The sequence below is a fragment of the Sapajus apella genome, unplaced genomic scaffold (genome assembly GCF_009761245.1).
Source record: "Sapajus apella isolate SASKATOON/1434 unplaced genomic scaffold, GSC_monkey_1.0 scaffold118, whole genome shotgun sequence".
In the NCBI taxonomy this organism is placed as follows: Eukaryota; Metazoa; Chordata; class Mammalia; order Primates; family Cebidae; genus Sapajus; species Sapajus apella.
In genome coordinates this window covers 4,402,621-4,416,735 of record NW_022437058.1, presented here as the reverse complement: position 1 = coordinate 4,416,735, position 14,115 = coordinate 4,402,621, and the positions used below count along the sequence as shown (strand labels likewise).

At 41.0% G+C, this 14,115-nt stretch overlaps 1 non-coding gene and 2 pseudogenes across 2 annotated transcripts; 1 reads left to right on the top strand and 2 right to left on the bottom strand.

The window, feature by feature from the left end:
- Positions 1-203: 203 nt before the first annotated feature.
- On the bottom strand, positions 204-3,518 carry LOC116538235 (annotated as a pseudogene). The gene has a single exon (XR_004263568.1). The product of XR_004263568.1 is annotated as a pseudouridine-5'-phosphatase pseudogene (transcript).
- LOC116538277 lies at positions 2,257-6,985 on the top strand (annotated as a pseudogene).
- Positions 6,986-11,663: 4,678 nt separating this feature from the next.
- On the bottom strand, positions 11,664-11,762 carry LOC116538290. The gene has a single exon (XR_004263592.1). It is a non-coding gene; the product is annotated as a small nucleolar RNA U13 (small nucleolar RNA).
- Positions 11,763-14,115: the final 2,353 nt, after the last annotated feature.

Below are 14,115 nucleotides of genomic sequence, written 5' to 3'. Positions count from 1 at the left end.
CTAATGTTTTTGTATTTTTAGTAGACACGGGGTTTCACCACGTTGACCAGGATGGTCTCGATCTCTTGACCTCGTGATCCACCCGCCTCGGCCTCCCAAAGTGCTGGGATTACAGGCTTGAGCCACCGCGCCCGGCTCTAAAGTCAACTTTTAAAAAACCTTGGGGCCAGAAGCCAAGCCAAAAATTTCTCATTAGACTGTGCTTTTTTTTTTTAACATGTGTCAAAAGATTTTATTAAACTAATTTAATTTGTTAGGGAAACAGTAAGACATTACAACTAGTTTAAGAGGAGCATTCAAAGCGTAGACATGTATACAGGCCATCAGGAATGAGGAAATAAATTTGCTAAATGATGCAACATCTATCAATAGCTGGGGCCTGTCATCCACACACAATCACTCCACCGCATGCACACATGCATCCCTATGGTTTGTCCACAACTTCCAGAGTTGAAGAGTAGCTCAAGAACATCCAAGGGCAGAGGCCACTGGGAAGGGCTGAGCTACAATGGAGTAGAGCTCCCTCACTCCTGATTTTCATGGCTACCACCATTTTTCTCTGGCAAATCACAGACATATTTTAAGATGAGTAAATCTATAAAAGTGATTAATCACAGAATTATTCCAAAAGTGTTGCCAGGCACTCTGACTCACCAAGCACACATTCTGAAATCAAATTCTAATTTCTGTCCACAAGGTGTAGGCCATCAGTGTTCTTAAAGGAGGCAAATGGTTGTTCTGAGGTAGAAAACATTTTCCAATATAGATAAGGATGTAGATACGAGGTAAATGTTACAGTTGTGTTCACACTAACAAAAAACTACGGATGATGTGGCTTAGAGTCAGTCAGTGAGGAAAGATCCAGAGACATTCTGAGGTCACAAAAAGAATTGAATGTTAGCTAACAAGGAGAAGGACTTCTTAGTGCTCATCAAAAACAGGGCTTTCCCACTCAGACTGGAAACCAGACAGAACTGCCATCTCGCTTTATCAGTTATCATTGTATGTTGACATTAACACTGAGGAGAGTGATGCAAATGATAGATATAAATATATGTACATACATATGCATACATAAAGTATATACTTATATGCATACACAGTTTACATTTCCCAGCCAGTGTTCAAAGAAAACTAGAATAAAAGAGAAATGATGTTCCATTTTGTCTTAGAAAAGTAAATATTTTACATACAAATGCATGTATATATCTACATGTATAAACATGTAATGCCTACATGAATATTAACATACTGACATACACATGTACACATGGAGGTATTTATGTGTATGTATATATATACATTTACTTCACCACCTACTCCATCAGTTTGATTTTTGAGACAGTAATTCAAGTTTCATCTTTGTTCTGGGCTTTGTTTCCATCTCTACTGTGTTTCTCTCAACTGTCAAGTCACGTTTTATCAAATTTTATCAACATGTTAGAGTGGGGCAAGCCAACACAAGATGGAAATGCCAATCTCAGGAGGTTAAAATTACTGTGCAGGTTGGGATTTGAGAGTTGCTGATTTCCTTTCCCTTTCCCCCAGCAGTGTGGATCATGAGAGTGAGCTGTGGGGAGGCATAGCGAGGCCCTCCCTCTTACTCATAGGGAGGCAAACCAAACAGCTCAGGCTGGAAGTCCTACATGGAATTCAGCACCAGGGTGGCCTTTGTCATCAGGTCTCGGCTAAAGTTTCCATCTGGAACCATGACCACCTGTATCCCAGCTGCCCAGGCCACCTCCATTCCACCCCATTGGGAGCACCTTCAAAGACAAGACACTTCTCCATAGGAGAAGGGGGAGAGAACATCTTGACACAAGCTAGGAAGATGTCGGGATCTGGCTTGCCATGCTGCACTTCAGGGTCCTCTCTGAGCGTGACATAAGAAAACAAGCTGAAGAACTCCTTGTGTCCACCCGTCCTCACCTCAAACAATGCAGAACTCCAAGCTGGTGGCCAGGGCAAAGGGAATGCCGTGTTTCCACAGATGGATGATGAGCTTCTCAGACCCTGGCATGAGTGCAGCCATGGGGGACACTTCCTTCAACATCGTTTGGTTTTCTTCCACCAGCTCCTCTTTGGACACTGAAAGCTGCAAGACGTCTATTGTACTCTGTGCTGTCTCTAAAGCCTTCTTACCCATAACCAGGGACTTTACATCCCGGTTGTTATTTCTTGTCATAGCGATCACATATTTATTGAAATACTACTGAATACAGCCGTTCAGTATCCAGAAGTCCATCCATGTCAAAGATGAGGTGGGTGACAGGCTGTGGCAGGGGTGCAGGTGGAGGCACCACTATGGTGCCACCTTCCGGGTCTGGGTCAGACTGTGCTCTTAATACCTGTACCAATTCTTTTCAAGTTCCCAAAATATCTTGACGTTCCTGAGCCTATTAGAAAGTGACATTCTTTACTTACCACAGGTGAGAAACCTTGCAAAGGAACATTTTAGTCAAGATACTAAGCCAGTCTTTCCAACAGGCTTTTTGTTGGCTCTAAAGTTGACCTCCATTCTTCAGTCTGGTCATGTCTGCAAATATGCTGGTCCAGTCAAAGCCATGGTAAAATAACTAGTGTCTCTGAGTGTGTCTTGTTACAAAACAAAACAGATCCTCACTGAACTTATGGAAATAACTGTTTCCATAAAATATGGATATCCACAAATAGTTGCCAAATTTTAGAGAACCCAGGTAGAGAGAAGGGTAAATTTTGGTCATAAAATACTTTACTCGGTCTTTGTAAGGACTGAGTTTTCCTCCAACAAAGAAGAGAAAAGGATGTCTGGTGACATAACTGGTGGCTATGGTTATGCTTGCTAAGATTTAGGTGCATGGGGCTTGGCTTTGGTTAGCTCCCTTGTTTTGCTTTCCCAAAAAGGAAACCTCCAGGTGATGAGCATCCTATTTATTCCTGTTAACTGCCAGGAGTTGCAGGATAATTGCCCAGAACTAGAATAGTGATCCAGATTTTTACAATACCCACCCCTTTTGTTCCTTCTTAGCTGTGGCTGGAGATTGCTGGTTGGTTCACAGGAATAAGCAGGGTTAGTCTAAAATGCAGGCAAAACTTAAAAACAACTAATGAGTCTAGAATGTAATTACAAATGTATGACAAGTTTTGAAACATAATTTCTCTTTCTCCAGTCCTCATTTCTGTTAAAAACAAATCATGATAGAACTGAGTTGTTTGTAAAATAGACTTTAGTCTTATAATTCACCCAATTATTTGCATAAAGTGCAGAAAGAATAATTATTTCTTTGATATTGGCTTTGATGGAACTGTCCCACAAGGAATATTAGGATAGGACTTTCTGAAGCCAGTCCCAGCCATGGTTTGTACCCTCACATACCTGTGAATTGGGTAAACTCCCCTCTTCCTGTGGTCCCAAGAGCATGTGCTTCCTGGGCCCATCAGAAAGTGACACTCTTGAGTTCATGTCCTTTGCAGGGACATGGATGAAACTTGAAATCAAAGCAAACTAACACAGGAACAGAAAACCAAACACCATATGCTCTGACTCTTAAGTGGGAGTTGAACAATGAGATCACATGGACACAGGGAAGGGAACATCACACACTGGGGCCTGTTGGAAAGTTGGGGGAAAGAGGAGGGAGAGCATTAGGACAAATACCTACCTAATGCATGTGAGGCTTAAAACCTAGATGATGGGTTAATGGGTGCAGCATGAGCAAAGACTTCATGACTAAAACACCAAAAGCAATAGCAATAAAAGCCAAAATAGACAAATGGGATCTAATTAAACTAAAGAGCTTCTGCACAGCAAAAGAAACTATCATTAGAGTCAACAGACAACCTACAGAATGGGAGAAAATTTTTGCATCTACTCATCTGACAAAGGATTAATATCCAGAATCTACAAGGAACTTAACGAATTTAAAAGAAAACAACCAACCCACCCCACCAAAAAGTAGGCAAAGGATATGAACAGACAATTCTCAAAAGGAGACATTTATGTAGCCAACAAACATATGAACAAAAGCTCATCATCACTGATCACTAGAGAAATGCAAATCAAAACCACAATGAGATACTGTCTCATGCCGGTTAGAATGGCGATCATTAAAAAGTCAGGAGACAGCAGATGATGGAAAAGATGTGGAGAAAGAGGAATGCTTTTACACTGTTGGTGGGAGTGTAAATTAGTTCAACCATTGTGCAAGACAGTGTGGTGATTCCTCAAGGATCTAGAAATAGAAATACCATTTGGCCCAGCAATCCCGTTACTGAGTATATACCTAAAGGACTATAAATCATTCTATTAAAAAGACACACACACACACATATGTTTATTACGGCACTGTTCACAATAGCAAAGACTTGGAGCCAACCGAAATGCCCATCAATGAGAGACTGGATAAAGAAAATTTATATTTTAAAATGGATGTTAAGGCAAAATAAAATTAGAAGCACTCACTACAATTCACCCCTTGATGTCTCAGCATCATATTTAAAAATAAGGCAAGGCAATCAGAGTTAAGTTGTGGAGATCTACTGACTGTAAGGGGAAAGGCTGTTGTGGTGGTGATGTTTGGAGAGGCAGGGTGGGAGACTGTGGTGTCTGGAGGGTGGTAGTAGAAAAAGACACTAAGGAGAGGATGGTTTTCTTCCCCAGAGAGGTCACCAGTTGACTAACATGGGGCTGATACCTCTTGGGGAAAGCAATAATCTTCACTAATTTTAATAACCCCTATCAGAGTTCCCTTTCATATGGAGGTATACCTTTGAGCAGAGAGCTAGAAATATACCAGGATTATGGGCTAAGGAGTCAGTGAGTTTAGGAAGAAGAATGAAAAAATTGTGTCAATTTTATGCCTTAGGAGAGGCAATCAGTTTATGACAATTTTTGGTAATGGCCTAATAGTTTATAGTAAATGAGAAGATGGTGCTGTTTGTTGATTAGGGCATGAGTGCTAAGATGACTACTGCCTGGTGTTTTGGCCAAGGGGGTTGTTCCTTGAGCCCCATCCTTTATTCAGGACACGTTGGCTAAGGGATGGAAAACAGAAACATTCTATTAAGCTCCATCATGCATGATGGTTGCAGTGCCATTCACATAGTCAAACTCCCATTATTGTTTACTCAGTTAATCCCGAGGGACTTCCCAGGTACTGAAGGTGTCTGGGAGGGAAGTGTCCTCCTCCAGCACCCTGACATCTGTCAATAAACTGAGGACCAGGGAGGCCAACCTCTCCTGCAGGTGACATATACCAGAGAGTCCAGGTTTGGTTTCATCCTGTCTTAGGTAGGCCTTGGTAGCTGTGTCAAGCTTGCGGGGTACTGTTTCCATGACCCAGGGCATAACGAGCAGCTGAGTGCGAGGGTCACAGGTTCGAGGTCTATGAAAGCCTCTTTCCAAGACAGCTCAGTAGATATCCAGTTATTTGTTGTTTATAACAAATATAAAAGGTAAAGCATGAGGCCAAAAGGGGAACTATCACTCATCAAAAGTCCTGGGGCAACTAATGGCCAAAATAAGTGTCCAGAGACTCCAGTAGGCATTACAAAATGTTGCCAATGTCGCTACAATGAAGGTTTTTTGTTTTTAAGGGCACATACAGAAGTGCTCATCGTTAATCAAGAAGCAAGATTTGTAACTGTTGCCACCAGAACCCCAAAATACAAAGAAATATTGGAGGACCCTGAAAGAAACCTGGCGGGATGGGGCCTCCCGGCATCCCATCATTGGGGGGAATGTTGCCAGGCACGGGGCTCGGGGCAGCTGCTGCACTATAATCATGAAAGGCTTTTGCTTCACTTGAATGTTCACAGGTGTCTCTCCTTTCAGGAGCTGCACAGTAAAGGTCCCAAAATACACACCAGCACGAGTGCAAAAACCCAGGCGGTTCTCCCAACGTGATGAAAAATTTTTTCCCCATCGAATCTCAGATAAGAAGGTCTGTGCAGATTTCTGTGCTGCTACGTGCAGTAAATATTCATAGACGTATAAAGTTAACTTTTCCTGAGCCTGCCCGTCCATCCAAGGGCATCGCCGAGCCTTTGCCTTTGGCAAACATGGTTTGCCGGGAAGAGGACCCCAGCCTCAACGCCGCTCCGGCTCTCCCGAGCTGCCCCTCGCTCCCGGCCCCCTCCCCGGCGCTCGCTCACTCGCTCTCTCGCTCGCTGGGGCTCTCCTTGCCGGGCTCCCCTCCCTCCGCACCAGGTGCTGGCTCAGCGCTCTTTCCAGCTGTCAAAGCGTCAGCCCCATCGCCCTGGGACTCCTCCCGCGCCGGCTCGGCCTGGCCTGTGGTGTCGCCGCCGCCTGCACAGCTGCCCGCTCTCCGCTTTCTCACGCCCTCCCCGCTCCGCCTGTGCCACGCTCTGTGCCTCCGGGGTGCCGGCTGGTCTCTGCTTTTTTTTTTTTTTTGCAGTTTTTTCTACCATTCCTTGAAGACATTAGCAATGAGTTCATGTTAAGTTAAAATTCATGCCCTGTAGTTTTTCAGACCTTGCAAATACTGCGTACTCAGTTTCTAAACCCATGTGAGGGCTTACCTGTGACCACCAATTCTCCAGGGAGACCTTTTCCCTCCACTTAGAACCAGTGTGAAAGCAAATATTGTTCACTTTTCTCTTACTCTGTGGGATGGGTTTCTTTTTCTGCTTCCTTCTTTCCCTAAGGATAACCATTTTTTAGCTTTTTAGTTTTTTATTTTTATCTACAAACTTGCTATAAGTAGACCTCAGACCTTTTCTCTTTTTCCTTGCAGATGTGTAGTTCTCATGACAAAAAACTTGAGGAAACCAAGCCCCTTGGGGCTTCCAACAGCTATAGTATGTTTTCATGTCAGTCCCTCCTTCAAAAGATTTTCTTTAATTCTTCCAAAGCCTTAATATGTTTTAAAGGGCTTTTTTAAATAGATGGTACATCTGTAGTAATCTTTTGCAAGGAGTTTTTCAGTCTACATAGTTCATCATATTGTCAAAAGCTACCTCCACACTTAATCTTACTTCTGTGCGTTTTTTCTTTTTTTTTTTTTTTTTGAGACAGAGTCTCATTTCGTCACCAGGCACTGCAACCTCCGCCTCCCAGGTTCAAGCAATTCTCCTGCCTCAGCCTCCTGAGTAGTTGGGACTACAGGCGTGCGCCACCACACCCAGCTAATTTTTTTGTATTTTTAGTAGAGACAGGGTTTCACCATGTTGGCCAGGATGGTCTCGATCTCTTCCTCGTGATCCGCCTGCCTCGGACTCCCAAAGTGCTTGGATTACAGGCGTGAGCCACCACGCCCGGCCGTGTTTTCTTTTAATAACACTTATCACTGGTGTGTGTACATGTGTGTCTCATGTTTCTTAGTTCTTATTAAGAATGTAAGCAGGGCGAGGTATGGTGACTCCTGCCTGTAATCCCAGCACTTTGGGAAGCTGATGTGGACAAATCACTTGAGACCAGGAGTTCAAGACCAGCCTGGTCAACATGGCGAAACACCATCTTTACTAAAAACAAAATTTAGTGGGGCATGGTGGTGCGCATCTCTTGTCTCAGCTACTCAGGAGGCTGAGGCTTGAGAATCACTTGAACCTGGGAGGCAAAGTGTGCAGTGAGTTAAGATTGTACCACTGCACTCCAGCCTGAGCAATGGAATGAGACTCTGTCTCAAAAGAAAAAAATGAATAAAGTAAGCAGAGGTCATTACCTTGACAGTCTTGTACCTATTTCCAAAAGTGTAGTAAAGCCCATGACCGATAGTACAATTCAGGTGTATCTAGATAAAGATAGAAAATGATGCAAAAACACAAACAAAAAACATTAGGATAAATCAGTGGGAGAAAGTAAGTCTACCTTACAAATCCAGGTGTAAATAGAGTGTTTGTTGCAGTACTCTGACAGCAGTAGTTCTGGTCATTGGGTTTGCTTGGAAGTAATGGAGGGAATAATCACTGATGTATCCTTAAAAATTTAGCAGATAAGGAAACACTAATAAATTAGGAAACATTGAAACATTTGTCGTGATGCTCTATTCGTTTGCTGAAAATGAGAAAATGAAAAACAAGCCAGACCCAACATTCTTAGATTGTCTTAACATCTACTGAGGTAGTAAAAGTTCCAATGGCCAGAGAGTGCAAGAAACTAAGGCGGTGTCATTTATTCCTCCATCAGTCTCTTTGGATTCATGTCCCCTATATACAGCTCAGGGTCTGACATAATAGTTGCTTAATTTAACAACTTAGTATGAATGAATATAATCAGAGAACTCCTAATTTCTTATTTCAAGCAAGACTTCCTATCCAAAGAATACAATTAACTTTTGGCTTCAGGGAAACTGCACCTTTCAAGCCCACACCAAAGCAGCACAGAAAGAAGGTAAGAAATCCTTAGAGAATAGAAAGAGCAAGGAGACCTCTCAGAGCTTGGTGACTACAAATCAGGTTCGAGAAAGTGGGGTACCCACTCTACCTAAGTGTCTGAGGGAAGAGCTTTATGAGGATGGTAGAGATGAGGCAACAAGGGAGAGTTAACTTTCCTCCTTCAGTGCCAATGGGAAATTTAAGCACAAGTCTGAAAAACAATCATTTTCAAAGACAAAAATCAACTTTGGAGATGGATACAATGGCTTTTATTGTCACCTTCTTTTCTGGGCAATTAAATGTATTTTCACTTCTGGGAAGGAAGATTTATTTCCTTGCTGGAGACCCAGCCTGGTCAGGAGGAGGAAGCAATCCAGGAACAAGAAGACAGTGTAATAATAGGTTAGCTCAATAATGTTATCATGGTCCATGCATCTCAATGTAGCATGATTACTGATGACTAATCCTTTCCCAATGTCCTTCTGCAACAATTGCTATGTAAATTGATGTTTGCATTTTTGATAGTCTACCTAGAGGCTTAATGAGTTCAGTGTAACTCACCCTTCTCAGTGATCATCCAGAAGTAAAAAGAAAGAGGTCTGCCTTTATTTCACCAGAACATCCTATATAGCTATATAGATATAGGATGTTCCTGGTGAAATATCAATCAAGGTAAACAATTTTAGTGATAAATTTCAAATGTTTAAGTTGGAAGTGTTTTATTCATGGAATATTGATCTAGTGGTATCAGCATCATGGCTCAGTACATCACTGTCAATGTGTAAAGATGATGTTAAAATCTAATATTACCTGTCACACGAATAAGAATCTTCTTTTTTCATAAAAAATGAAACTGATGAACTTTTATTAAGAAATGAGTTCATGGCCAGGCGCGGTGGCTCAAGCCTGTAATCCCAGCACTTTGGGAGGCCGAGGCGGGTGGATCACGAGGTCAAGAGATCGAGACCATCCTGGTCAACATGGTGAAACCCCCGTCTCTACTAAAAATACAAAAAATTAGCTGGGCATGGTGGTGCGTGCCTGTAATCCCAGCTACTCAGGAGGCTGAGGCAGGAGAATTGCTTGAACCCAGGAGGCGGAGGTTGCGGTGAGCCGAGATCACGCCATTGCACTCCAGCCTGGGTAAAATGAGCAAAACTCCGTCTCAAAAAAAAAAAGACAAAAAAAAAAGAAATGAGTTCATAACAGCAAATAGAACAAAATTACTTGAGTTTTTATATCTCCCAAAGAGGCTACATAATATTGAATCTCCATCTTTTTTTCTGTCTTCACTATTATTTATTTGCTACTTCTCTCTTCAACATTCTTAGCACTTTATTCAAGGACTCCCAAGGCCTATCCTTACATTACTTCTGCCAAATTAAAATACCAAAGCAAGTCACAAGGCCAGTGCAGATTCTAGAGTGGAATGTTAACCTCACCTCTTGAAAGAAGCTGCCCAGTTAAAGAAGGGCGAGTACAGAGAATAACAATGGATTGCAGCTGTTTCTGCAGTCATTTTGCCCCAATATATATATATATATATATATTTTTTTTTTTTTTTTTTTTTTAAAGACAGGGTTTCACCATGTTGACCAGGCTGGTCTTGAACTCCCGACCTCAGGTGATTGGCTCGCCTTGGCTTCCCAGAGTGCTGGGATTACAGGCGTGAGCCACCGCGCCCGGCCCCCAATATTCTTTTGTATGTTTTCAGGTTGGGACATGTTAGTATAGTTCATATTCAAAAAATGTTTTAATTATATTTAAAACTGAGTATAAGAGGTTTAATTAAATTGACCATAGTCCAGAAATGATTAGATTCAGTGCTGGAATTTTTTTTTTTGAGACAGGGTCTCACTCTGTCAGCTGGGGTGCAGTGGCACAATCATGGCTTACTGCAGCTCCAACTCTTGGGTTCAAGCAGTCCTTTCCACCTCAGTTTCCCAAGTAGCTAGAACTACACTTATGTACTACCACATTCAGCTAATTTTTTTTTTAGTTTCTCTAGGGACAGGGTCTCACTATGTTGTCCAATCTGGTCTCAGACTCCTGGGCTCAAATAATCCTGCCTTGGCCTCTCAAAGTGAGTCCTGGGATATTTAAGAGCACCATTTAGAAAAAGGAAAGCTCATCCATTGTCCCATCATCCAATAATAGTCACATTGGTCACACATCCAAATCAGTAGTTACATTTTCACTTGATCTCTTCCACCCTGCATTTTTGCCTCTGGATCATTTGGTGGTTTGGTTTGGTTTTGTTTTTTTTGAGACAGAGTTTTTACTCTTGTTGCCCAGGCTGGAGTGCAATGGTGCTCAGTGCATGCAACCTTCGTCTCCCAGGTTCAAATGATTCTCCTGCCTCAGCCTCCCAGGTAGCTGGGATTACAGGCACCTGCCACCATGCCCAGCTAATTTTTTGTATTTTGCTTTTTTTTAGTAGACATAGGGTTTCACCATGTTGGTCAAGCTGGTCTCCAACTCCTGACCTCAGGAGATCCACCCACCTTGACCTCCAAAAGTGCTGGGATTACAGCTGTGAGCCACTATGCTGGCCCATTTGTTTATTTTAAAAATTATGTTTAAATAAGTTTTGTGCTATAAATGTTTATGTTCTAACTGGTGAATCACGAAGAGAGAAAAGGTGGTTTTTATCCTGAATCATGTGGCAAAGGGTCATAAATATAGGCAATGCTTACTTAAATATATGATTTAATTTAATTCTTCATTTTATTTTTATTTCTTAACTCTTCATTTTAAAACAAAAGGTACATTTTGATAGGATTCTCCAAAAATGTTTTGGCTACAGAAGCACTGAGTCAAGGATCTAGGAGATGAATTCTGGCTCATCATTAATACACTTGGAAGGCTGGTATACTCAGAGATTTCTCTGACATTTTACAGTAACAGTTTCTAAGGTCACAACAATAAGAGCTACTTGACACCACCAGAAATTTGTCAGATAAACATCCAAAGAGAAACAAGAAAGAAAAATATACATTTTAGCCACCTAGAAATACAAGCCATTCCAATGATTTTACTTAAAGAAAAAGAAAAATTGACATTACCTTGTGGTGGGGCCATCTTAGAAAAAGCCTATTGCCTAAGGCACCACACCCCTTTCTTTCTCCCACTTTTCCTCTTATCAACCAAAAAGACAGAAACTCAGAACCTCGGGTTCAGGTGGCTAAAAGCCTGAAACAAAACAAAACCAAAAATTTTAACTTTAAGTATTGAAGAAGTGCCAGGTCTAGCAAATATAATGCAAGCCATAGATTACTTATTTGTGAACAAACTTCTAAATACAGTGGGAAAGTAAAAGGTCATTAAATATGTCTTATATTCAATATATATTTTTTAATGTTAATGTGCCAATATACCAAGGTTTGAGGGAGGCATATCTCACACGAGCGTGAAGACCCTGTCATTGTACTTATGAACTACAAAAAAATCTATATGTTCACATAAATATATGACAAATAAACTGTGCATATATTTTTCATAATTTGATCTAATTGGGAATTCAAATTTTATGTACTAATTTATGTTCTAAAGAATTTGTACGCAAAAAGATTTAAAGGGCACTAACTGGCTTCTGTGCCCCTTGATAATGTCAGTTTTAATTCAATTTTAACATCTGTTAAAATGCACTAATTTACAAAAATTTATGGACTTGATCAATATTGGGACTTAAGTTATACCCTAGGGTCTCACTAAATTTAAACAGTTTTTTCCTATAATCTTGAGAAGGCAACCAAACATAAATTTTGAAAAATGAGTATGCCTCACTTGTAGCCTTGCCTAAATTCCCTTTAGCAATATATCCATTGCTATAAAACAGCCTGTGTTGAACATAGATGCTCTGACACAATAAATAAATAAATACCTTCGGTGCTTACAATTTGGCTTGATAAAATGGCACCCTATGAGCCCCTAGCTGAACCAGGGCCTTCAATGATTAAAACTAATTATATAAAACCTAACTATTAAAAGGATGGTTATTGCTACTGCCTATCCATCTAACACCCCAATTTTTTCACTGTTCCCAAATCTGGAAAAAAAAAAAAAAAAAAAAAAGCATATGAAGGGTGTCTTATGACAAATTACTACAAGCCTAATGCTGTGTTCCCATCATGCATTAGGGCGCCCCCATACTCAACACCTAATATTAAAATTACTGGCTTATCCAATCAACAGTTGGAAAATCTTGTGTTCTTATAGAATTGGCTAAGCTGCTCTGTTTCGTGCCTATTTCTCTTTTTTTTTTCGAGATGGAGTCTCACTCTGTTGCCAGGCTGGAGTGCAGTGGCGTGATCTTGGCTCACTGCAACCTCCACCTCCTGGGTTCAAGAGATGTTCCTGCCTCAGCCTCCTGAGTAGCTGGGACTACAGGCATGCACCACCCATGCAAAGCTAATTTTTGTATTTTTAGTAGAGATGGGGTTTCACCATGTTGGCCAGGATAGTCTTGATCTCTTGCCCTCATGATTCGCCTGCCTCAGCCTCCCAAAGTGCTGGGATTACAGGCATGAGACATTGTGCCCAGGCTGTTTAGTGCCTCTTTTAACAGCTTCTCAGCTTCAGATTGCTTCCACCTCTAAAGGGACACAATATACCTTCCCAAGATACCCATGGGGGACCAAGACCTCTTTGTCATCACACACAATTTTACAGACAAGATCTTAATGACATTCACCTCCGGGAACACAGGAATAACACTATGACATTCTTCTCCAAGAATATTCACTTGATACATGCCTACTCATATTCATTACACTTTAGGATTTTCTTACAGGCAACAAGAAACAAAAAAGGATTCTTCACTCATCTTCAATGCCTAATACTACTACTAGTGATAGTGATATTTTTAACATTTATTGGGAATATGTGACAGACAACATATGGGATAAAGTGTTTAATTTCTTCCACTTCACAAACGAATAAATAGGAAAAGAGCAGGTAAGTTACCTACTCAATGTTCCGGTAATAACAGAGAGGTAAAACTAAGATACATAATATATGATGTTTAAGTTTTGAGCTAAGATGATGACATTTCCTACATTCACACATTTCCCAAAAGCATTTATTTTCTAATGTTGAGTAAGGTGTGAGTTCTGAATAAAGGCTTCTCTAAATTAAAGATGCTTTTTGACTTACAACTGGATTATGTCCTGATAAAACTCTGTAGGTTGAGGAGCACACTGAATGAGTATTGCTTTCACATACTGTAAGCTGGGAACCATCTGTATTTATATTCATAACTTTACTCAAAGTTTGAGTTATCAGCTTTAAAGTTGGGATTCACTAGTACCTGTTTACATTCATAGTTTTTTTCCCACTCCAATATGAATTCTCTGATGTAGAGTGAGCTTGGCACTCCAAATGAAGGACTTCCCTCATTCCTTATATACATAGGGTTTCTCATCAGCATGAATTATCTGATGTTGGGTAAGATGTGATTGTTGAAGAAAGGCTTCCCCCCATTCCTTATGTTTATAAGGTTTCTCAACACTATGAATTCTCTGATGGTGAACAAGGTGTGAACCGTGACTAAAGGTCTTCCCACAGTCCTTACTCTTAGAAGGTTTCTCACCAGTATGAGCTCTCTGATGCTGAGTAAATTCTGAGCCACAACTAAAGGCCTTCTCATAATTCTTACATTCATAAGGCTTCTCACCAGTATGAATTTTTAGATGATGAACAAGGTGTGAAAGCTAAATAAGAGCCTTCCCACATTCCCTGCATTTATAGGGTTTCTCACCAAAATGGATTTTCTGACGCCAAGCAAGCTGTGAATCATGTCTA